Source organism: Ambystoma mexicanum, chromosome 1q (assembly GCF_040938575.1).
Source record: "Ambystoma mexicanum isolate Mex_15411 chromosome 1q, UKY_AmexF1_1, whole genome shotgun sequence".
Classification (NCBI taxonomy): Eukaryota; Metazoa; Chordata; class Amphibia; order Caudata; family Ambystomatidae; genus Ambystoma; species Ambystoma mexicanum.
In genome coordinates this window covers 1,254,793,737-1,254,817,569 of record NC_090922.1, presented here as the reverse complement: position 1 = coordinate 1,254,817,569, position 23,833 = coordinate 1,254,793,737, and the positions used below count along the sequence as shown (strand labels likewise).

Genomic DNA, 23,833 nt, shown 5'->3' with positions numbered 1-23,833 from the left:
TAGAAGCACAAATCAATGGAAAGGTTGAACACTGGCCAGCCGTCAGTCTAGCTTATAGAGTTGCCAATGTTTGCCAGCTCGTGGCTTCGTTGAGCCCGGACTTGTCTGTTTTAAGACGGAAAATCCAGAGTTGTTCACGTCTAAACAGCAGGTTCTGTATATTCCCCCCTCTGGTGGGGATGGCCATTTTTTCAAAATGGCCATCCTGGTAGGAGCTGATCAATCAACCACCACAAATGAATCTATCAGAAGCCACAAACAAGCTCAAGACCAGCCCAAACAGACCTCAATCACAAGTAGCCCCCACCAAAAAAACCTATGGGAGGCACAAGCGCCCACAGATCTTGTGCTGGGGATGCAGTAAGGACCTCTGGATAGTCTTCTCCTTTTAGTCCTCGTAAGCCCACAAGCCTCCCACAGTTCCTTTCTCCACGTCTGGTTGGCTCTGCAACAAAACCAAGAGTGAACCATCAAACCTTTCCTTTCCTCTTGTTTATATACACATGACTTAATTGGCCAATCAGCACCTGTTTTACATCCCAGGTTATAAAGTTCCCTCCAAGCCCCGCCCCTTTTCTCTCTGGAAGACGCTAAGGGTAATGGCGTCCTGTTCATTTCCCTCTTACCTGCCATCCTTAATGACCCTGCTGGGACCTCGTAAAGTAGGTAAGTGTCTTGGTTTGTTCTGTCATTAGCTTTGTTATGGCTGTCGGTACCGCGATGTTTTGTGTGGGTGTATTACGCGTCCCCCCTGGTTTGAGGGACACCGCCACTATTGCCGAGCGGCGAGGTTGCCGAACCGCTGTAACGCATCAGTTCTGCGTCTCTGCCAACTCGCTGCAGCGGATTTCTGGCAAACGGCTCTCAACGCTCTTTTTGCTTACGGCCTCTGTCTCAGGCGGTTTATCACTATTCCGGCCAGTGCATGCTAATTGGGGTACTTGTTTCAGTCCTGTGTTGTGGCCCCACCATACCGGAGATTACTTGTATCTGCTTGCACCCTGTTACTTAATGAGAGGGGCACCTGGAGTCTGGTGGTTTCTTCTGGGCCATTACAGATATATCACAGCACTTAAACCCAGATTCATCTCCAGTTAAATCTCAGGGGCAGAGAAGCCTGAAAGTTTTGACAGCTTCAAGTGAGGATGGATTACAGAAGGTACCGGAACCCTCCACGAGGGCTAATCCCCAGTCCTCACTGGAAAGCGGACCTCAGCAAAAACCATCAGCACACCACCAGGATCGTAAAGCTGTCCAAAGTGAGAGGGTTCAAGTAACAAACTCGGTATCCCCAGGTGTCTCTTCCAAAAATGTGTTCACTTCACCAAAAAAGGCGAACATATCGCCATCAGGACTCAGGATCAACAAACATGCAACGCAATGAACGAACAACTAATGTAGAAAAACCTTCAAGGGGGATCTGTGTATTTAAACTAGAGCAAGTATCTAGTAGAAGTACCTAGATGATCCTAAACAGAAAAATGGTTCTGAAAACTCTGAGCAAAATAGACGCCCTACAGTCGCTGAGACGCACTACAGTCACTGAGAACGGAAGACTTTATTCTGATTGAGCCGCATCATAAAGACCAAAAAGCAAAAGCATATCTGCACATAAAACCTCAGGCTCTCAAAGAAATTTCCGTGGAGGTCCTCAACGACCTCAAGCGCGCTGGTTTTGTACTGACTAAAATCGAAAGGCCCCATAAAGAGACTCGAGAAAATTCACAGAACGTCAGTCGGGAACAAAAATGTCACTACATATCAAAAACCCAAGAACTTTACAATAAAAAGAGGCACGGTTTAAGGGAGAACGCCCACGAGACCCGTCACAATGGGTCATATAGACAGCATCAAGAAAGATGGGCCTCAACTAGCGGCAGTGACAACCGCAGGAGTGAAATAAAAAAAACATGCAAGACAAAGACCGGACAAAACCTCTGATCCTAATCATTACATAAGATCGCAAGAAACTGCACTACATAGCAAAGCCTCTGTGGCACCTAAAAGAGGGGTAAAGGCATGTAACAATTCCTCCCGAATCACAGTGAAAGCAGCAGATCAACCCGAAAACAGAACCCAGAGGGGCCCATGGAAATGGCTAAAAGCAGCATTAAATGTAAATTCTGACAGATAGCAATCACAACGGGACTTAAGCCATGACTGGTCAACAACACATCTTGACCAAGAAGACCCGGCCTTAAAAGTATTGCCAATGGCCTCCTGGAATACCAGAGGTCATGTAAACCTAACCAACCCAAATAACCAGGACCTGGGGGCTTTTGACATCTTATGCCTCCAAGAAATCTGGTTAATGGAGAAACCATCTTTAGATGGCTTCGCGATTGAGCTTTCTCAGGCTTCAAAAGGCTGGTTTGGTCGGCCCTCGTCAGGCTTGCTACTAGCAACTCGGCTTGGATCAGGAATCAAGATCACTAAATAACTAAGAGGCATACGGAATCCTAGCTGTCTTAACCACATGGAGCCATCAAGATCCTAGCTCCAGTGTCTGTTTACGTCTCAGCTAGCCATCATAAACCTTTATTGGAATCCTGAAAAAACATCTATAGCAAACTTCTGCAATCAAATAGCTTATGTCATTGACAACATATGTGTGGATCAGAATATGACACACATAATTAAAGGCAGTGATTTGAATGCAAAGTGTGTTCCTGCCGGGAGCAAGACAGACACCCAGCGCACCCTTAGCTCAGCAGAAGAAAGAGGTAATGCATGGCTGTCTTTGATGAACTATCGCAACTTCCATAACGTGGTTTGGTTGAAATCTTGGGAGCAGCTCATTCCGACATGGGAACGCGATAATTCTACAGCATATGTGTCCCATAGCTAACTGTCATACATAGAATCCTTCAAGGTCATGCGAACTAAAGAGAGCGATCACAATTTTCTCTCGATGTCATGGACATCGGTCCATCCTTTGAGAAAAACGTATACTTCATGTATGGCGGCAAACAACCAACAAACGAGGCTACGCCTGACTGCCGCCAACATCAAAAACATCACAGACAAATACGAAAGAGTCATACTAAACAATTCTGAAAAAAAGGACAGACCTGATTATTTACCGTTTTTGCTCAAAAGGTAGAGTCGAAATAGGGAAAACAACCGAGTTGAAGACAAACCATGAGTATGACAGAACCTTGGTTGAAAAGAGAAGATTTACGAGACAAATGAAATGGTCAGCAATTGCTCACAATACAGTAACAGTGTGGCTAAAGTGGCAAACTGAGGTTAAGAGCTACAAATCATGGCTACAAAATCAAGGGCACATTATGTACCAAAATACATCCTGATGGCTTAACAAACATTGACCTCAAACAAAATCTAGAAGAATGGACTATATTCATCAGTCTCCTATTTACCCACTGCAGTTCAACAAGATCAATCCCAACTTTGTGGACACATTCAGTGGTGGTTCCCTTACTCAAGCAAGGTAATAGAGAAGAACCGGCCAACTATCGCCCAATTGCGGATATTATTGGAAAAATCTTCGCCACCTTGTTACTTAAACATTTCCAACGCTGGGCCAGAACTTCACCAGCCAACGATCCGTTCCAAATGGACTTCCTAAAAAATGGCGGCACAGCTGTAAACATTTTACTACTGAACTTAATAAAACCCAAAGTCAAACAAGGCGCACCAACAGTCTTTCTGGCCTTTGTAGACCTCTCGCAGGCCTTTGATAAAGTGGATAGAAGTATCCTCTGGACCAAACTTAAAAGATGGATGTGCCCGAGTGAAATATTAGATCCTTTGTATTTTTGTATTTTATTTATTTGTATAGCGCAAACCAGGCCCGGAGTCTACCGGGCGCATATCTTAGAAACAGTGGTTACATAATATTACGACAATTCAGGTAACATTTAAAATTACATAGTAATCAAACACATTGGTAGTTTGTACATAAATACATAGGTCATCAAGTTTTAAGAGTGCAGCTTGGTCATCAGATGTGACTAGCCAACGTTTGGCTTTGTGTTTGAATAGATTCAAGGAAGGAAGGTTTCTGATAGTAAGGGGGACAGAGTTCCACAATTTGGCTGCCAGAACTGGGAAGCTGGACCCGCCGGCTGTTTGGAGCTTGTATCTAGGGATCAGTAGGCTCTGGTTGCGGGTAGATCTTAGAGATCGAGATGGGGTATACTGCGTGAACTGTGAGGAAAGGTAGATGGGGGCCAGGTTGTTCATGCATTTGTAGGTCAGGGCAAGCGATTTTAGTGAGATCCTTTGGGTGACTGACAACCAGTGGAGGCTCTTCCTGGTTTCCGAAATGTGGGCTGATCTAGGGATATTGAGGGCTGCTCTGATGGCGTTATTTTGTATGATCTGGAGTTTGTCTAGGTTGCCTTGATTGGTGCCTTGGTACAGTGCATTGCAGTAGTCCAGTTTGGACATGACCAAAGTCCTCGCAGGGATTGTACAGTTGTGAGTGGAAAGAAAAGGGCTGTGTTGGCTCTTCACACCCACACCAAAATGCATGTTCAATTAAACCACCAGGGTCTTCTGTCAAAGGAAATTCCATCTGAGCGAGGGGTAAAGCAGGGCTGCCCCCTTGCACCAGCACTTTGTCACTTTTCCGGGTGACTACAAGGACACAGAAGCTGCCATCCGGGCCTTCCCACCTAAATTAGGCAATGTCTACTTGCCGCACATCTTATACGCTGACGATCGGATCTTGCTAGATCAGACCCAAGTTGGGCTCCAGCGGCAATTTACAAACCTTGCACACTACATGGAAATAAATAACTTGGAATTAACAAACTGAAGACAAAGGTAATGATCTTTGAAAAACATCAATCGAAAAACAAACGCAATTGAAAATGGTATCTGGACAACATCAATATCGAAGTGGTGCCCCATTATAAATATCTGGGAGTGATAATTGATGGTTCCACGCAAGAGCAAAAAATGCAACAGACGATGTGGGAAAAGACAAGAAACCTGGCAGCTCAAATTAGAGCAATTGATCAAAAACATGGGCAATTTTAATTAGTACCAGTCATCCAGTTTTATAAAGGCAAAGTGGTGCCGACCCTAATTTATGGAATGGGAGCAACATTCAACATGCCTGCAACAATTTGGCCCAAACTTGAAGGGCTGTTATGGAATTCAGTCCTTGGCCTGCCCAACTCGGCCTCAATAGCAACAATCAGGCGTGACCTGGGCTTGTTGTCTTTGGCTTCCACAGTACAGCAAAGCTCTATGCAATTATTCAGAAGAACTCTCCTCCCGGACACACTCCCGACAGAGATAGCAAGCAGGCACTCAAAACCCCTAAACACCTGGGCAGAGATCCAAAAAACGAAGCTGAACGAGCTAGCCTGCACTGAGGCCGACTTAATAACAAATCCACTGAGAGTCAAGGTAAAAATGGATTGTCGGGATTGGATCGTTACATCTGACAAAGCACAAGCTAATAAACTTGCAAAACACCTGCCTCTTAACTTTAACAAACTTAAAACTCCTTTGACCTACTGCACCAAATTCCCGGATAAACGCCTAATGAAAGTCTTCATGAGAGCATGTCTGAACCTACATCCCATTCGTGAAATCCTATCCATTAGACTGCAGACAAATAAGGAGTGCAGATTGGGTGCCCTGCCAAACCAAACTGAAACTGTAAGGCACCTCCTCATGCATTGTCTTGAGCAGAGGAAGGAAAGGGCAGCATATCTGTCCCCGCTCTGCGCAGACCTCCCCGTTGTCGAAGAATCTGTATGGTGGAATAGGTTGATGGCCGGAGAAACATTAAATGGACCATCGCTTCGGCAAAACTACTTGATATCGCCTTCAAAAAGATCAACCAATCTTCGAATTTGCTGAACTGATTATTCTCGGCCTGCACAAGTTCAACCCGTTAGTGGATGAAGGGCCCGGGGGGTCAAGCACAGTTCAGTTCAGCTTACTTCAGCTCACAGTTTACAGTCCACAGCTTGAAGCTTTTTTAGTCTACAGCACGACGATCAGGACAATGAGCAGCTCTTAGCTTGTGAAAATTGTTAACACGATTGTAGACAAGTAAATTTAAAAAATAAATAAATAAAGAAAAGATTTTAACTTTAACTTTCTGGCTCTGTGGTAGTGCTGTTACACTTGGCCGATGGTTGCTGCATTACAATATTGTGGCAGGGAGTGCAATTCGAACTTGCCAGTGTTCTGGTGACCCAAGTTACTAAATAAATATATGGGGAAAAACCTTTGCGCACGCCTACAGCCCAAACCGCTGGACTGATTTTCATCAAATTTGCGGCAGGAGCAGCGGCTTGGTCCCAAAAGTGTGCTTTTGGTGAGAATCCGTCCAGTAGTTTGTTTTTTTAAACAATTAAAAAGTATGTTTTAAAAATTAGTGATATCTATGTCCGCTCCGCGGACACACTTCCCTGTTCGCTCCGCAGACAGGACACTGATTGGCTAATCGGCTCGAGTCATGTCCGCGGACATGTGACGCGTTCACTGATTGGATGGTGAAGAGCGTGAAGTGCGTCAGATTGTTCCGATGCGCCCGCCATCTTGGCTCCGCGGACAGCGCGGTGGCGAACAGAGGCGAAATGCAGTTTTGGGGAGTGTTTTGGTGTGCAAGAGTGCCTGGGGAGGTTTGGGGAGTAAGAGATGGGTCAAATACTGTATTTGTTTAGGTGGCAGGTGCTACTGATGTATTCACCATGCCCGCGCTGTCCGGGATGTCCGTAATTAGTGAAAATGAGGGTTGTCCTAAGGACAGTATTCCCGTCCAAGCTGTCCGTAGGCAAGTTGAAACTGTTCTAAGGACACGCGCAGTGTACGCGGACATAAAAATTGCCCATATGCCACAGTTAAAACGTTTGATTCTATGGGTGTGATATGCTGCGGTGGTTGTGGCCAGGACCTAGAGTCTTGGATGCATGGCCAAAGGCCATGCACCCAAGACTGAAGTTATAAGCACGGAAGTTATAAGCCATCATGGGTTTGATATGCTGCAGTGGTTGTGGCCAGAGTGTTGGGTGCATGGCCGCAGGCTGTAGGCTGTAGGCCATACACCCAAGACCGAAGTTATATGCACCGAAGTTATGAGACACCATGGGTGGCTTATAACTTTGCTCTCCCTGGATGAATCCTCACTAAACTTTGTAAAAAGTGTGATATGGGTGGGCCCATATAGACAGTTAGAATGTTTGATTCTATGGGTGTGATCTATGGGTATGATATGCTGCGGTGGTTGTAGCCAGGGCCTAGAGTGTTGGGTGCATAGCCGCAGGCCGTAGGCTGTAGGCCATACACCCAAGACTCTAGGCCCTGGCCACAACCACTGCAGCATATCACACCCATAGAATCGAATATCTATCAAATATTTGCAAATCTACAGTTTGTGTACGGTTTGATTTGTATAGTTTGTATGTGACGTTTTGGCTACGTCATGTCATTAAGATTGTAGGGTTTGGCAACAAGCACTGCAGTATAACATATCCATGGAAGTAAACATTTTGTATTGTGGTGTATGGTTAGATGTTTTCTTCAATGGTTCTGTTATGCAGCAGTATTTATGCGTTCTATTAGAATATACTTACTGTTTGATTTTTTGAGATTGGATATATTTTTTCATGAGTTGGGTAACTGGAGCAAATATTCTTTTCCAATTTCTGTGATAAAAGAAAAGAGCATGTTAGAGTATGTATTTTATAAAGACTTATTACATTGCATAATAGACATTTCAGTTTTTTTCGACCCTCATATTTAGTAGTTTACAAACCAGTGTACTGTGCAATTTGCTCAGTTTCTGTGTTTGTTTTTCAAATCATTGGGTCTGTGGGAAAAAAAATCCATGTCGGATTAAAAAAAACCTTTTTTTGTTATGCTACAGTCTATTTGTTTGTTTGTTTTCAGTGTTCACTTGTTGTTTCTGGCTAATGTTCTTTCAGTGTCCACTTGTTGTTTCTGGCTAATGTTCTATCTGTTGGCTTGTTGTAGATTTTTGGAGCAGATACCTGTTGGTGTATTCCAACTGTCTATTTTTTGTTAGAATTTAGTGGTATTGATTTATCTGTTTGGTTGTTGCAAAATCTTGGGGCAGTTAGATACCTGTTGGCGTATTCTAATAGTTGATAGTTTTTTAATTGAAGTTTTGTTAATGTTTAAGTATAGATTAGTTTTTAAATTTTGGTTTTAAGAAGATTAAATAAGCGTTTGTAAGATTTGCTGGTAATATCTGCTTTAGAGTAATGGCACTATCATTACATTCGAACCATCCACATTTCCTTTTTATATATGCAGTGTAGTGACCTGCATTGGTTGTGGCTCTGGCGTGGTAGATTATACCTATTGTTGTGATGGTTTTCTTACCAAGTGATACTTGACCATGTGTGAATTCAGTCAGCTTGCAGTTGTTTTTGGTACCATCTGCATTGTAACGTAAAAGCATTAGTATTACGTATTTATTATGTGTTTGTATTAAGAAGGTGGAGCGATGCAGGTAGTACATAATCTACCATGGTTTGCATTTTGTACAAGTTGCTGAAATGGAACAGATTCACAATTAGGTATGGATACATACACAAAGCGCTCATTAGGGATTTGTTCCTGTGTCACATTGTTGCAGAGAGTGCATGCATGTTTCCACATGTATGAAATCTGGAAGATTTCATTTATAGGTATAGTTTTTGTTTTCCAGTACTTGTAGTAAGTACATTACAAATTCTTGTGGATCTTCTTGTGAGTTTATAGTGAATTTCACCATTCCAGCAGAGTAGCCCAATTCTTGTTTATTCCATGAACACTATACGTGTTGTCAGGATTGTTTGTTGTGTTTCTATGAAGGACTAACATTTGCAAACACAATTGGTCTGTACTGTGTAAGTAAATGTTGTCAACAATTGGTGGCAATTGAAATAGAATATTCATTGCTACATTTGCGTAGCAACTTACACCAGTTACATTTGAACATTTGAATAGACCAGATAGTTCTGTGTCCGAGTCATCTTTTCAGAGTACGTGTTGCTTCTTCGAAGAAGTACCCGAGTAACTTTGAGTAATAGGTTCTTCTTTGGTTGTGGTAATTGATGAAGTATTAGCTTCTTTTACTCTCTGTGGAGGATTTGTAGTGAGATCCTTTTGCATTTCTGTTTGAATTAGTTTTCTCTTACAATGTTTTCCTTTTTGTGGAACAGGATATGTTTTTAGATGTATAGTGAACATAGTCTATTGTATTCTAAAATGCAAGGAATATCAGCGTTTACTTTACTTGCATCAAAGTTGATTAGAAATAGACCGTCAAGTGTACGTAAGCGTGATAGTGCTACATAGCTCATGCCTTATTTAAAGACTGAGTTCCCAATATCTATCAATGCCTTTTCTAAGGTAAGACCTTGTGATTTGTGAATGGTGAGTGCGTGTGCTAGAGTTGGAGAAAATTGTTCTCTGCGTACATACATGTCTTTGAAGAGAAGGAATCGAGCTGTTGAGCGCCCTATCCTTTTTACTTCTGAAAGTTTGTCAAAGAGAATATTGACAAACTGAATGTTGTTGTCACGTGGGTATGTTTGAAAGCCAACCAATGTACCCAGTGCTCCATTAACTAGTCCTTGCTCCATGTCAAGGTTACGTTTAAGCATTACTCTACAGTTTAAGGATAATTTTAATATTTTATTCAAACCAGCTGTGTTGGAGATAGAATTTTCTAAGGTAATTAGTCTTGTTGTGGCTTGTTGACACAAAGGTAGTGTCATACCATGTTCGTCCACTTAGTCTGTGGAGCAAATTTCAATTATTGGTTGAATTTCTTTTTTCAGCATTGTTTCATTGAATTTGGAACAGCTTGCAAGAGTTGGCATTAAGGACATACAATTGACATTTTTGTGTGCCAATTGTTCCATGGCATCGGTAGCACATGGGTTATGGCCATAAAGTGCATGGATGTGCCAGGATTTTAATATTGCTTGTGCTTCTTGAGATAGTACAGCAACTCTAATACTTTTTAAAATGTTGGCGTAAGTGAGGTCTGCAGATTGGCGCATGTTTTCTGTTAATTCTCTGTATTGGAAATGTTGCCAAAGGTTGACATTTCCTATGCTGCCAACAGTTTTACGGCAGAGTGTGTGTCCTAAGTTTTTAAAAATAGGTTCACCTTTCACTGGTGCCAATTGAAGAAGATCTCTGAAAACAATAATGTGTTTTCCTCCAAAGAGCTCTTCGTAGTTTGTTTTAAGTACTTCTTGCAATCTGAGGTAAATCAAAGCCAACATTAGGTTGGAGACCATGCACACTTCATCTATTAGTAGCATTTTCATTTGTTTTAACACTCTGCGCAGTTCCATTGCAGCTTCTGTAGAAAGTTTGTAATATTCTAATTTATTTTGGTGTTCTACTGGAAGGAGTAGTAATCGGTGTAAAGTGACAATGCCTATGTTGTAGGCAGCTACACATGTGGGGGCAGTTACAACAGATGAGTTTGTTGTTTGTCAGTTGATGAAGGAACTTGCTGATGATTTTGATTAAGAATGTTTTGCCTGAACCAGCTTCACCACTGACGATTAGTAGTATAGGTTTGTAATTTTGGCAGGTACATTCTTTATTTTCATGTTGTACACCATGTGCACTTTCTTTTGTTACTTCTTGAAAAATGGTACGCTGCTCTTTGTTCAGTTTTGATTGTAGTACAGTTAAGTCTTCTGTATCTACTTCATAGTGACACATGGTGTTCTCTACTTCTGTCATAGCTAATTCTGCCTCATTTGCTCTTAGTGGCTGCCCCAGTGGTTCTTGACTTCCTGTTATAGAAGGTTGACTACTGTTGGGAGTGTCCATATCTAGTTGGGCCTGGAGTTCTTCTTTGTGTTGCTGTTCATTGTGCAACATTGTTTTGTACTGTGTAAAGTTTATATCGGTGATAGTGCTTTCATTTGCTTTGAAAGCTTCTTCATAGGAGTCATAGTTTTCTAGTATCTCTTCTTCTTTTCTCCATGGTTTAAAACGTTGTAGCAGGGACATGTATTATAGTTCTTTATGTTGAGGAGTTTTTAATGACAATTTGATATGAGTAATTAAGCTTCGTTTGGTAAGTTTCACTAAGCTGCCTTCACAATCTGTCACTCTATATCTACCTTTTTTTCCATCGGGTTTTATATTATTTTTGTATGTGAAATTTTGGGCTATTTGGTATAGACACATGGTTTCCAAAGTGGTACTCCTGTTCGGGGAGTATGTGTCTAGTAAATTGTTTTTCAAAATGTCTTAGCTGTTGGGATAATTTTTGGCTATTGTTTCTATGTCGTTGCATGATTTGAGAACTCTTTTTCTAGATTTAGCATGACCAAGACTTAGCCATACTATATTTTCAGATTTTCCATACAAAGCAGTACCGGTTAAACGATCTGCAGCTTCATAGGAGCCACATTCTCTATGAGAGAGCATTTTTATGCCTAAGCTGTACAATTTCTGAGATAGTGTTTTGTCCAATGATAGGTCATTCCAGAGGTCTTGAAGCTCTGTTCTTTCTGCTTTTGTTAAGTAGGCTGTAACATATTGTGCAACTGCAGTGGAATTGTCTGCAATGTACTGCACATCTATGTTTGCATTCCATAAGAGGGCAATGATTGCATTGTAATCATTGCTATATTTTGATTCTTCTGTTCTTTTTATGTAATGCGTGTTCTTAGGTGATTTACCTTTAACACTATGTCTAACTGAACACGTGAAGTTGTTCACTTCACCTGTTTCTTTAACTGGTCTAGGGACACCAAAGCGGCATTTGGTGTAGTATTTGCCTTTGTTTTTGTATTTGCAACAACAATATTTGCTACATTTGTGTCTTTCAAATTGTACAATTTGTGCATGAAGATCACTATTTGTTGCTTCCGATGGAATTTCACACGTGACATTTTTCGAAAAACTGTAAAACAGTGGCATCACTGTCTTTACCAAATTTAGGAGCATCTTTAATCCATAAAAGCATGTGGATATGTGGTGCCCCTCTGGCTTGGTATTCCTTTCTCCAAAAGAAGTGTTGCACTTCTCTGAGGGGAGGAACAGTTTTATTACAAATAAAGTGTAGCATAGCAATGAAACGATGATGGAAATATCTTGAAACATTAACAGGATCTAGCGAGCAAAGTTCCCCATGTGTTAGTATATCTATGTTTGTTTTGTTTTTGTTTGATATGCGTAGGAAATCATGTAAATCTTCCCATGCATATTCTGCACAACTTAATGTAACAAACCAAGTGGGTGGGCCAAGGTTTCTTATCATACAACGTACATCTCTGGGACGTCAGAACCAGTACTCTTTCGTACCACGCATGTTTGCGAACAGATTTGGAATGCTTGATTGTAAAACCTCATCTTTTTCTTGCACTTTGTGTGTATTAATTGTGTAGCTGATATATTTTGAAAGTGGGTTCTTGATTTCAATATGTGTGCAACTCCGAGTTGCTAGTTCACTTTCAAAGAGTAGGTGGAATATGTACTCCACATTTTGTCTAAATCTGGGATCTTCAGAATACATTCGTAACAAGTGGTATTCTGATGCGGTTACCGGAGAGGGTCTATTATCGTAACTTCCTCCTTTGCCAGCAGGAAAGAGTAGAGGAAAAGCACGCTCTTCTATACTTTTTTCTCATATGCTGATTGGTAATCCTTTGGTTTGTCGCATTTGGTACGTTTCTAGTGCATCATCTATGTTTTCATTAGAGTGTAATGGATGAATTGTAAAATGGTCTAAAATATTGGATACTGTAGCAGGATTTAGAAGTTCAAATTGACCAGTTTCTGGTGACTCTTGAATTATTTCAGTTGTTTCCCTTAAGTTGTCTTCAATATTTCTTTCTTTGTAGCATTCATTATTGTCTTTTAGATATTGCAAGGCTTTTCTAACTTTATGTAAGTCTACGAGTTGTTGCCAATTATTTTTGTCTTTTGTTGGTATTGCAAGTAGTAAGACAATTAAAGATTGCTCTATTGGACGTTGCACTCCCAGAGTGTGCACATTTTCTTTCAGATCTAATGGTAAATAAACTACTTTGCCATGAAAGCCTTTCAACAATTCAGAGGGAGGTAATTTTGCAGTTTTTGGTTGAAGGCGTATTATTGCTTGAAATGGGTGCACTGTTTGAATTATGATGCTCTCATATAAATTGAGTTGTTGCAGGGATTTTGGTAGTGGGAATAATTCCAAGTTATTTGTGATAGCACATGAAGGAGTTTGGTTGTTGTCAAGTTTTGTAGTGCAGTAACTGCAAAGTATTAAGGGGTCAGTTATTTCGTATTTGTTTTCTGCTATAAACTAGAGAGCTAATTCAAACCATTTGGAATCTTCATTGTCTTCTATTTTGTATGTTACGTCTACAGTTTTTGTGTTACTTTTATAAAAAGTTCTACGGCAACACACACACACACACACATGGTTTGGTACTTCAGCGGATGTACTTTTAAATTTTAGTATTTCATTTTTGTATGTGTGTAGTAGAAGGTTGCCATGTGCAGAATTGTTGCTAGTCTGTTGTAAAGCTATTGCATTTTGTAAGTGGCTTTCACTTCCAAAATATTTTCTCTGGATATGGTCGATTTCTTCGAGTAGGTCTTTGGGTGTACCATGTAGAAGAGTGTTATTTAAATTGGCTAGTGCTAAAGAAGGACTTTTAGCATAGTACAGTTTATAGACTAGATTTCTTATAGTTGAATGATGTGTTGATATCATTTTGATATGATGGAAGTTGCTTTTGCAAATAGGTCCTGAAATGCAGGCTAATGAATGTCCTTGTAGTCCTGTGTATTTGCGTACTGGACAGGTATCCATATTTTGCAGCACTTTCATTTTGATTTTGTCTTTGCCTTTCACATACTGATTGAGGAACTGGCGTAAAGATCTGAAAGACTTTTTGGGAATGTTACACATTGACGTGCATGGCCATCTGTATTCTGGACGTTCTGGTTCAGTCGAATGGAACGGTAATTCTGAGTTTTCTGGGGATATTTTTGTAAGCAGTATTTCTTTTTCCATTATGGTATTATACATTTTTTCATAACCTCGTCCACTGCTATGTATGGCAATTGTGTTTGTTTGGTTTTGTTTGTATGCTTCTTCATTAAAATATGGTTCTGTGGTTGTGGTGTGTCTCCATTCACTTCCACAGATATTTAAGAAGTTATTTTTGTTGACATTCCGTTTATTGAGAAGTTTTTTTGTAATTTAGTAGTTTTGTTAGTGCTTTCATTCTGTTTAACACTAAAATGAATACGTTTCTTTTGAGAAGGATTGCACTATCAAAGCTTCTAAGATTAATTTTCTATGGTAGGTTTGAAGGGTTGTGCGTGATTTGTCTCCTGTTTTTATAAGATTCTGAAGGACTCTGTGGCAGAACATGTTTGCTAAAATACTTTTTTTGGTATGGTTACTTGCTAGTATATCAATATTTACAGGAGCAGTTTTAGCAGTAGTGGTAGCCGAATTCTAGTTAATAAATTTCTGTTTTGTTTTACATTTTGATAGAGGAGGCAAAGTTTCTGTACTGAAGCTTGTTTTGTTTCACTAAATGACTGTATTAACTGTTTTGTTTGAACTTTTTGTACAACCTCTGGTAGAGATGGATGCTTATTTTGGACACTTTTATTTTCATTTGCTCTATTTCTGCGTTGCTTTCTACAGACTTGCTTTTTGATCGGCATTCTTTGGGGTCTGTTGAAAAAAAAAAGAAGGTATGGGTTGGCCCGTTCTGCAATGTAAGTGTGCTGTGTGAATGAGTGTCTGAGTATTAAGGGAAAGATGTATGTGGTGGTGTGTGATTGTCCATTGGGCAGCTACAATTAGTTGGGAAAGCTATTCTTCTATTTGTGTGTTACTAAACTGCGGTTCAGATGAGAGTAGAAAGTGAGCTAGTGGTGAGGAGAAGCATTAATAGTAAACCTAATGGTATAAAATTAAAACAGTTCTTTGTTTTGTAATACTAACATTCTAGGGTTTGAGTATGTTATTTGTGTTTAAAAGAAACAGGTATTTGTGTGCCATTCTGCCTGCTAATCCCTGTTTTATAAATGGGGATTTGTGGGCAGAATGGTTCAGAAATCTCTGTTTTTTTGGCGAGCAAATTACATGAATGAACCACACAGTGTGTTTGAGGAACAGTAAGAATATTAAGGTAGTTTTGTACGTACTCTTTTTTTTTGTGCAATGGGCAGGTCTCTTCGGATAGGTTTGTAGTTCAGATGCTGCTGATTTTCAGGAGAGTAGTCTTCAATGCAATTGTAAAAGAAAGAAGTTAGTAATTTTGTGTGTTTATAGCACTGATGTTAATGTAGACATTGATTTTTATGTTTTTGTAGTAGTATTCATGTTTGATATCTGAACATAGTGTATGCATGCATTTCATTTGACTATGTGCAGCCTTTATATTTTATTTACAATATGTTATTTCAACATGCTTTGCAAATGAGTAGAATTTTAAGTGTATGAAATTCACTTGGTTTTTTAAAGCTGTGTTGTAGATAGCAGACAGGTTTGGAAGTGACAGTTGATTATAGTAGATGGGAAACATTTCAATAAGTTCATTTTATAGGCAGACATGCCAACAATTGGGAGCCCCTGAGAGGGAGATTTCACCACAGCAATCAGGAACATTTATTTTTCCCATAGGATTGCTTTGGGATTAGCATTAATTTCATTTACAGTGCGCATTTTCAATGAAAAAAATCGGGAGTCTCGTGCCTAAATCGGGAGGGTTGGCTTGTATGTATAGGTTATGCGGGTTTAGTGGCATTACTCTGTTTATATGGATTCATAAGAGTTGTACATGTACTGTGAATAAAATATGCATACCTGTAGTTTGTATTCATGCATGTGGATATGAATGCAGCTGTAAGTAGAAATCTTGGAGACTTGTAGAGTAGTTTTTGTAGTAGGTGCTTTCCAATGATATGAGACTTGTACTCCGAGTGATCAACAGTACATTTGAAGTGCAGAACTCTGATGATGGAGTTAGATGTAGAGGTCTTGGATGTGAATGGTGGATGGTTGTGTGACTGCTTAGCTGTATCCAATGAGGCAATGTGTCATGATCCCTGCTTCCAAGGGGCCAGGACTTGCCCCACGACCTTGGAAGCAGGCCCATGACTCTGATCCCAGGAACCAGCCAGTCCCTATAGGGACCCTCTGGACCTTGTCCTGGCGCCAGTGGCGCCAGGCTCATGATGGTGACTGGTCCCGGCACAGGAAGCGCCGAGCTCATATTGGATAAGAGTGCTTGGTGGACCTACCTGTAGCAGACCATGCTGCTTACTTACCAGCTAACTGGTCTCCTGATCCTTCTCTGCCTGGAACTACTTTTTCTGTCTGGGTGGAGCAGGAGCCACTCCCTGGAAGCAGAACACAGGAACTCTTTTAGAAATCTGGAACTCTTTTCTTACCTGGGTGGGGCCGTGGAAGGAGACGCCTAAGCACTACAGAAGGCTATTTAAACCACACCCGATTGGTTTCACGTGCTTCGCGTTATTCTGCATCTGCAGCAGGACGCTCAACGTGTCAGCTCCAGGAAACCTCCAGCTCCAGATCCTGTGAACACGAAATAACCTGCTGGAATCCAATCTGCAGTCTTCTTCAGTCTTCTGCAGCTCCTGCAAAACAAAGGCACAGGTTAGGTTAAAGTAAAGGCAGTGAATCTACTTACCTAATCCAACGGCAGCATCCAAGGCGCCTTTTTCTGCCTTTCTCTTCCGGCATCCGACATCTGCAAAGAGAGAGAACATCGGTTAGTAATATTCAACTACAAGTTCTGCTTACCTGTGTTACGCCCGTTCCAACTCAGCTCGCGCTGCATTCCGGCACTTGCAAGGCAAGATACATCGGTTAGTAACGCTTAGTTACAAGACTGCTTACCTGTGTTATGCTCGCTTTCAATCTGTTCGCGCTGCACCTCAGCACCTGCAAAGACAAAAGAGACATTACGGAGCATTCTCCAGCGCTAGTGCAGCCTTTCTACTTACGTGCCATTAGAAGGATAATCTTCATCGTCACAGCATCTGCAAAGGGAAAGACATAGACTTTACAGACTTAAGACTTTTGAAAGAGAAGAAAACAAGGCAAAAGGAACTTTAATACTTACAAGGCACGCTCGTGCATTAACGGCGTCTTCGCTCTCAGCAAATCCTCTGCTATCAAGAGGCAGAGCTCGCATCCAGTGAAGCAACTGGATCCAGCGCCCCTGCATAAGACGCAGGATGGAGAGCCCGGCATTTACCTATATAAGGTAAGCGCAATATCAACCCAGTTCCACGGGGAAAGAAAGGGCGAGAGCGGCTAGGAACTTTCCGAAACTTCCAAACACTAATACCTTGGTTTACCCTTGCAGACATCTCTCTCTTCAGCTTAAACTGTCGGTGGGAAGGGGGCCCAGTCCGGGAGCAAAACGAACCCTGCGCCTAACACTGAAGACAGTATCCTCGCCAGATCAAGACCCGCGCCTCCGGGGGAACCAGGTGAGCGTTACACAATGGCACCGAGAGTGATGTGGAACGGGTAGAAGGGCTGGCTAAGAGTTACGCGCCGCACGGACACCGCGGCTGTCTGCGGATAGGGCGTGCCGCATCTGTGGTTTTCCAGAAAATCCAGTATGGAAAGGGGACTATAGGGATCAGCCAATCAGATTTTGACGTTGTGGATTTGTGTAGAAAGAGACTGTGTGTAGTGAAGATGGCAGAGGTGGAGAAAGTCAGGGTGTTGGTGCTCGGTTATATGTTGGTTCATGGTTTACAGCAGTATGCCCAATGCAGGCATGTGGCAAACAATTTCGATGTTAAAGGAGTGGAGGTGGTGTGGAGCGCTGTGCCCGATTGCAATGTAGAGCGAATTCTACAAGTTTGTGAAGATATGGGCAGGATGAACAGTCCCCATCTGGTAGTTTTGTACTATGGTGCTTTCCATTGGGGCTACGTCAGTGTCCCTACTTTGTTGGCAGATTTGGAACAGTTAGTTCAAGCAGTAATGAACATCCTTCCAAATGCGAAAGTAATTTGTTCTGGATTACTACCTAGGGCAATATGGAACAATAGTTCTGTTTTTTGTCCTCAGCAAAACATTGCTAGGTGTGCAATCAACCGAGGCATGTGTGCTTTCATGCTTAGAGCTGGTATGTTTTTCTGTAATAATGGGAATATTGATTCGAGTAATGCTGTTTATTTTGCAGAAGATGGCATTTCCTTATCTTTTTTGGGAAATGCCATGCTGTTTTGGAATGTAAGGGTTGCTTTGTAGAAGGTTGTGTGAAGATTTTAGTAGTAAAGTAAGAAGAAAAAAGAGAAAGAAATACAAAATAACAGATGTCCGACAGGCATCTGCAAAAAAAAACAAAAAAAAGTCTCTTTTCAGAGCCAACCTCAAAGGGGAAATGGGGCACACTATTTACATTTACATTCACCACGCATCAGATTTTCGACATATCCGCGGACATGACGGTAGTCCGCGGACACTGCATATTACATACGGGGATTCTGGGGTGGAGAGACATGCAAATGAGAATGAGCAGAGCTAGGGATTGGTCAGTAAAGTTTACTGGGTGTGTTGTGTAAGGAGAGATTTTGTCAGAGCGTCTTTTTCCTGAGAGAAGAACAGATAGCTATGGCTGTGTGTTTCTAAAAACAGATTATCTGGATTTTGGGAGACTCATGGATACATTGGTTGAAGGTGCATGCAGAATGCTGTGGAGTAGCTGCAGATCTTGGATTCCATCATGTGGAAGTGCACTGGCATGGAGTGTGTGGAATAAAGTGGCTGGACTTGGTACCTCTCTGTGCTACTTTAGAGACAGAGCATCATCCAGGCATAAATATAATTCATTGTGGAGGGAACAGTTTAGGACATGTGTCTGGAATTTCTTTGCAATTTGCAATGAAAGAAGGACTTGGGAAAGTCATGGACATGCTTCCAAATTCCCAAGTAATTTTTTCTCGTATTGCCCAAAGACAAATGTGGCTGCGTTCTTCTTCATTTGGTCCACAAATGGAGAAAGCGAGGCGCAATGTCAGTAAGGGTGTTTGTGCCTTTTAAGAGATGTTGGCATGTCCTCTTTTCACAACGAAAATATTATGTTTCGTAGCACATACATTTTTTCGCAGAGATGGAGTCCATTTTACTTATGCTGGCAATCAGATTTTTCTGAGAAATGTACAAAATGCTTTGCAACCTTTTTTGGAATTACAGTCCTCTATTTTGCAGTAGATGTTGACGATTTCAAGTTTTTTTAAACACACAAAAACACCACCAAAGGGCTCTTTTCAGAGCCATCTCTTCCTTCCAGAGAAAAGTGCATTGGTTTTGCTAGGGCAGTATCCTAAAACTTTATATGTCCTAGGACTGTCCACGGACTTCCAGAAAAAAAATGCACAGGGCCCTGCACTGTTTATTTGCCACTTCTATTTTTAAACTGTGAAAATCGGCTCTGAAAAGAGCCTATTTTTTGGATTTTTTTGTTTTATTTTTTTTTGTTTTTTTACACACAACACACTAGGAGAGGAGGGGAAAGGAGGGTAAGGAAGGGACACCAACCACGGGGATAAGAAAGGGCAGGTGGAGAGAGGAAGATGTAGGGGGGGCCTTACTTGGGTAGGTAGCAGGTCTTCTGGTGTTCCGTGACAGTAGTCTCGAAAGCACTTCGAAGACTCTCCTCCCTGCAGACTACTGCGTTGCAGTACATACACAATATTGTGACCCTCGAAAGGTAAGGGTCAACAACATTGTGAATGGCCTGTGAAGCAGCTGGGGGGATGAAACGGAGGATGCTGTAGAGGAACTCAACCTACTACGTTTATCATAAGGTACAACCTTGCGAATGTCCCCACTGTGGAACGACGTTAGGTGTCGCTTCATGGATGTCGTACGAAAGCTGTATGAACCACGTCTCCCACGACTCAGCACCATTTTGCACTGTTTGCAGGTGATCTTGTTCGCACGTGCTTTTTGTACGTTACCATGAATGGTAAACAACCGCCACACCAAAGACTCCCGGCAAGTGCTGCTAGTAGGGAGTTCCTCGACCTCATTCTCTTCATGCTAGTTCTCTACATCCTCATGCCTGTTCCCCTCTGCAGGCCCTTGGGGAGGTGGTGGATGCTTTGGGGGTGGTGCTGAGGCAGATGCAGCAACACCAGCCATGGATACCATCAGGGTTGATGAGATAATCTCAGCAAGAGCAGCAAAGGCAGCAAAAGTCAATCTGCAATAGTCAGAAGTACAATGAAGATCAGCTCTGGGGTGTGGCCTTTTATAGGGGTGGAGGGGTGCGCTTTGTGAACAGATGGGACACCCAAAAAGGTTCAAAAAGTTCCAAAAAGTATGTAGAAAGTCAGGGTCATTGTCTAGGACATGTGCAATGGTTACTGTAAAATAATTTGGATTGCCTGAAAAAGTTGTTTTAAAATGTTGGGGAACGGGACAGTGTACGCAATTTATATAGTACCACAAATATAGTACTTTTTGATTTCTTTGTTCCTAACTATTACTGGTCAGATATATCACTAAAGGCAAAAAGAGCGAGTCAGACATGTGATGTCATCAGTGATGTCATCAATGACATTTGTGATGTCATCTTTGATGTCCTGGGTGTTAGTCTTAGCAATGCACGGTGGTGGTGAGAGTTATGGTTGCTTAGCTTGCCATAACTGGCGAATTTCAGGGGTTTTTCAGTTTTACTTGGAACCATAACGTCCCTTTAACAATCTTTTTTACTGAATTTCATAGGTTTTTAGTAGCGCAAGTTAACCATAACATCCCTTTAACAAAGTTTTTCTACTGAATATATATATATATATATATATATATGTATATATATATATATATATATATATTATATGGGATACATTACTCACCGTAATCGTATTTATGATGCTTGTATCTGCTTAGATTCACATGCTGTGCATAAGCCGACATCTAGTGGAAGCTGCGGAGTATTACAGTTTGTTTTTCGAAACTCGAAAATGGGCGTCCACACAGGGCGTGCCAGTAATACTATCCCTAGTGTGACGTCCACTGTACCCATGATCCCTCACGCATCTAGGACCCTCAGATTGTATTATTCCTGACATGAGGTAGCATGAGGAGTAGCGTGAGTACAGATGATCCAAGCAGATAGAAGATAGATAAGATAAGACTACTAAGCATCCATGCGCCTTCTCTCAGAGGGGAGGAAGGGTGGGTTGCATGTGAATCTAAGCAGATACAAGCATCAGAAATACGATTATGGTGAGCAATGTATCTCTTCTGAGGCTTGTGGAATCTGCTTAAATCACATGCTGTGCATAGATTAGCGAGCAGCGTTAGAAGGAGGTGGGATTTGAGAAGGGTCATGAGGAAATAAATGTCTTAGAACCGCTTGTCCCACTTGAGGACCAAGAGGAGGAGGAGGAAGAGGACGACCCAGATACATACAGGGTATGATCCCTCACGCGTTTAGGTCCCTCAGATTGTATTTTTCTGACATGAGGTGCATGAGTTGTAGCATTAGTACAGTTGTATCCAAGCAGATACGTATCAGACAAGCTCATAGGCATCCATGCACCTTCTCTCTGAGGGGACGAAGGGTGGGTCGCATGTGAATCTAAGCAGATACAAGCATCAGAAATACGATTACGGTGAGTAATGTATCCCTTCTAAGGCTTGTGGAATCTGCTTAGATCACATGCTGTGCATAGATTAGCGAGCAATGGAAGAAGGAGGTGGGATGTGAGAAGGTTTATGAGCGAATAAATGTCTTAGAACCGCTTGTCCCACTTGTGTATCTGTCTTGGAATGGGTGTCAATGCAGTAGTGCTGAGTGAAAGTATGTATAGAGCTCCATGTAGCTGCCTTACAAATACTCTCTAAGGGGACATTTGAAATGAAACCCAGAGTGGCTCCAATACCTCTAGTGGAGTGAGCCCTGGGCATAAAAGGCAGTGTTTTATCTGATAGGTAACAGCACAGTTGGATACATCTGACTATCCACCTAGAGATGGCATTCTTAGAAATGCATTCACCTTCTTTGCCTGGGGCTATGGAGACAAACAATTGATCTGTTTTCCTTAGCTTTTGGAAGAAAGCCGGTAGCTCAATTGACTGGTTTAAATGAAATTTTTAGATGAATTTAGGTGAGAACCTAGGGTGAGTACGTAAAACCAGCTTGTCTTTGTGTACAACAAAGAAAGGATCCTGCACTGACAAAGCTTGAATTTCACTGACCCTTCTTATGGAAGTGATAGCCACTAACAAGACAGTTTTATAAGTCATGTGTTTGAGAATAGACTTGTGCATAGACTCGAAGGGGGGTCCCATGAGCTTAGCGAGTACCACATTGAGGTCCCACCCTGGCGGTGGGTTAGAAATCGGAGGGTGGAGTCTCTTTACTCCTTCCATAAATGCTTTGATGACTGGTACTTTCAACCAAGACCTTATTGTGAGAGGTTGTGCAGGCTAACAAAGCTGCCAGGTGGACCTTTAGGGAGTTAAATACTAACCCCGCATCTAGCAAATGGAGCATATAAGTTAGAATGTGTAATGGAGTACATTCTATAGGTCTGATTTGTTTAGTCTGGCACCAAATTACGAATCTCCTCCATTTGTCAAAGTAACAGTGCCTAGGGTTTGGTTTTCTTGATTCTTTCAAGATATCCATGCCTCTCTGTGGCAGGTTGAGATGTCCGAACTCTTTGACCTCAGGAGCCATGCTGGAAAGTTCATTGAGTGCAGCTGCGGGAGCACTGTTAGTCCCTCGTGCTGGGAGAGTAGGTTGTACTGCCACGGGAGTTTGATGGGATCGCACATCGCCAGTTTGCGCAGATGTGGATACCATGGTTGTTTCCCCACATAGGAGCAACTAGGATAAGCGTCATTGGTTCCTTGTGTATTTTGTTCACCACCTTCCTCATGAGAGGGTTTGGTGGAAAAGCGTAGGCAAATATCCCTGACCAATTCATCCATAGGGCGTTGCCCTTGGAGCCTGGCTGGGGGAATCTGGACGCGAAGTCTGGGCATTGACTGTTTTTGCTTGTGGCGAATAGGTCTATTGTGGGGAAACCCCACTGAGAGAAGAGGTGTTCTACAACGTCTTCGTGTAGTCGCCATTTGTGTTCCTCTGGAAGGGGATCTCTGCTCAGAGAGTCTGCAGCGAGTCGAGTTCCCCAGGAACATGTTGGGCTGACAGGTAAATTTTCCGTTTGAGTGCCCATTTCCAAATTTGTTGGGCGAGCCTGGACAGAGTGCCCCCCTGTTTGTTTATGTAAAACATTGCAGTTGTGCTGTCTGTAAGGATCTGCACTGACTGGTTCGATAAGAGGGGTTTGAATGCTCGAAGCACTCTGAACATCGCTATAAGTTCCAGCAGATTGATGTGGTTTTGAGCATCCTTGCTAGACCAGAGACCCTGAGCTATGTGGTGAAAGTAGTGAGCTCCCCACCCTGTCAAGGAGGAGTCTGTTGTGACGACGGCCTGAACCTCTGGGTTGTAGATGGGTGTCCCTTTCATTAGATTCTCTCTTGTCCACCAGCAAAGATTCTGTACTAGTGTTGGCAAAAAACGAGCACTAGATCGTCCCACTGACCACTTGCCTGAGACCACTGTTTCGCCAACCACTCCTGCATAGGTCGCATGCGCAGGCGCGTGTGGGGAACAAGGTTAATGCAAGACGGCATCATGCCTAGCAAACGCATTGCTTTGCGCACCCTTACTTGGCGACCGGCTTGATATTGAGGAATTTGCAGCAACACATTTCAAATTCTTTCCTCTAACGGAAAGGCCAACCCCTCTTGAGTATTTAGGACAGCTCCTAGGAACTGTTTTGAGGTGGTTGGCACCAGGCTTGACTTTCCTGTTGATGGAGAAGCCCAAATAAA

At 42.1% G+C, this 23,833-nt stretch overlaps 1 protein-coding gene across 1 annotated transcript in view; it reads right to left on the bottom strand.

Moving 5' to 3' along the window:
- Positions 1 to 23,833, bottom strand: part of LOC138545442 (cytochrome P450 2J2-like) — a 470,793-nt gene that overhangs the window by 158,507 nt on the left and 288,453 nt on the right. The gene's annotated exons all lie outside the window — the stretch shown is intronic.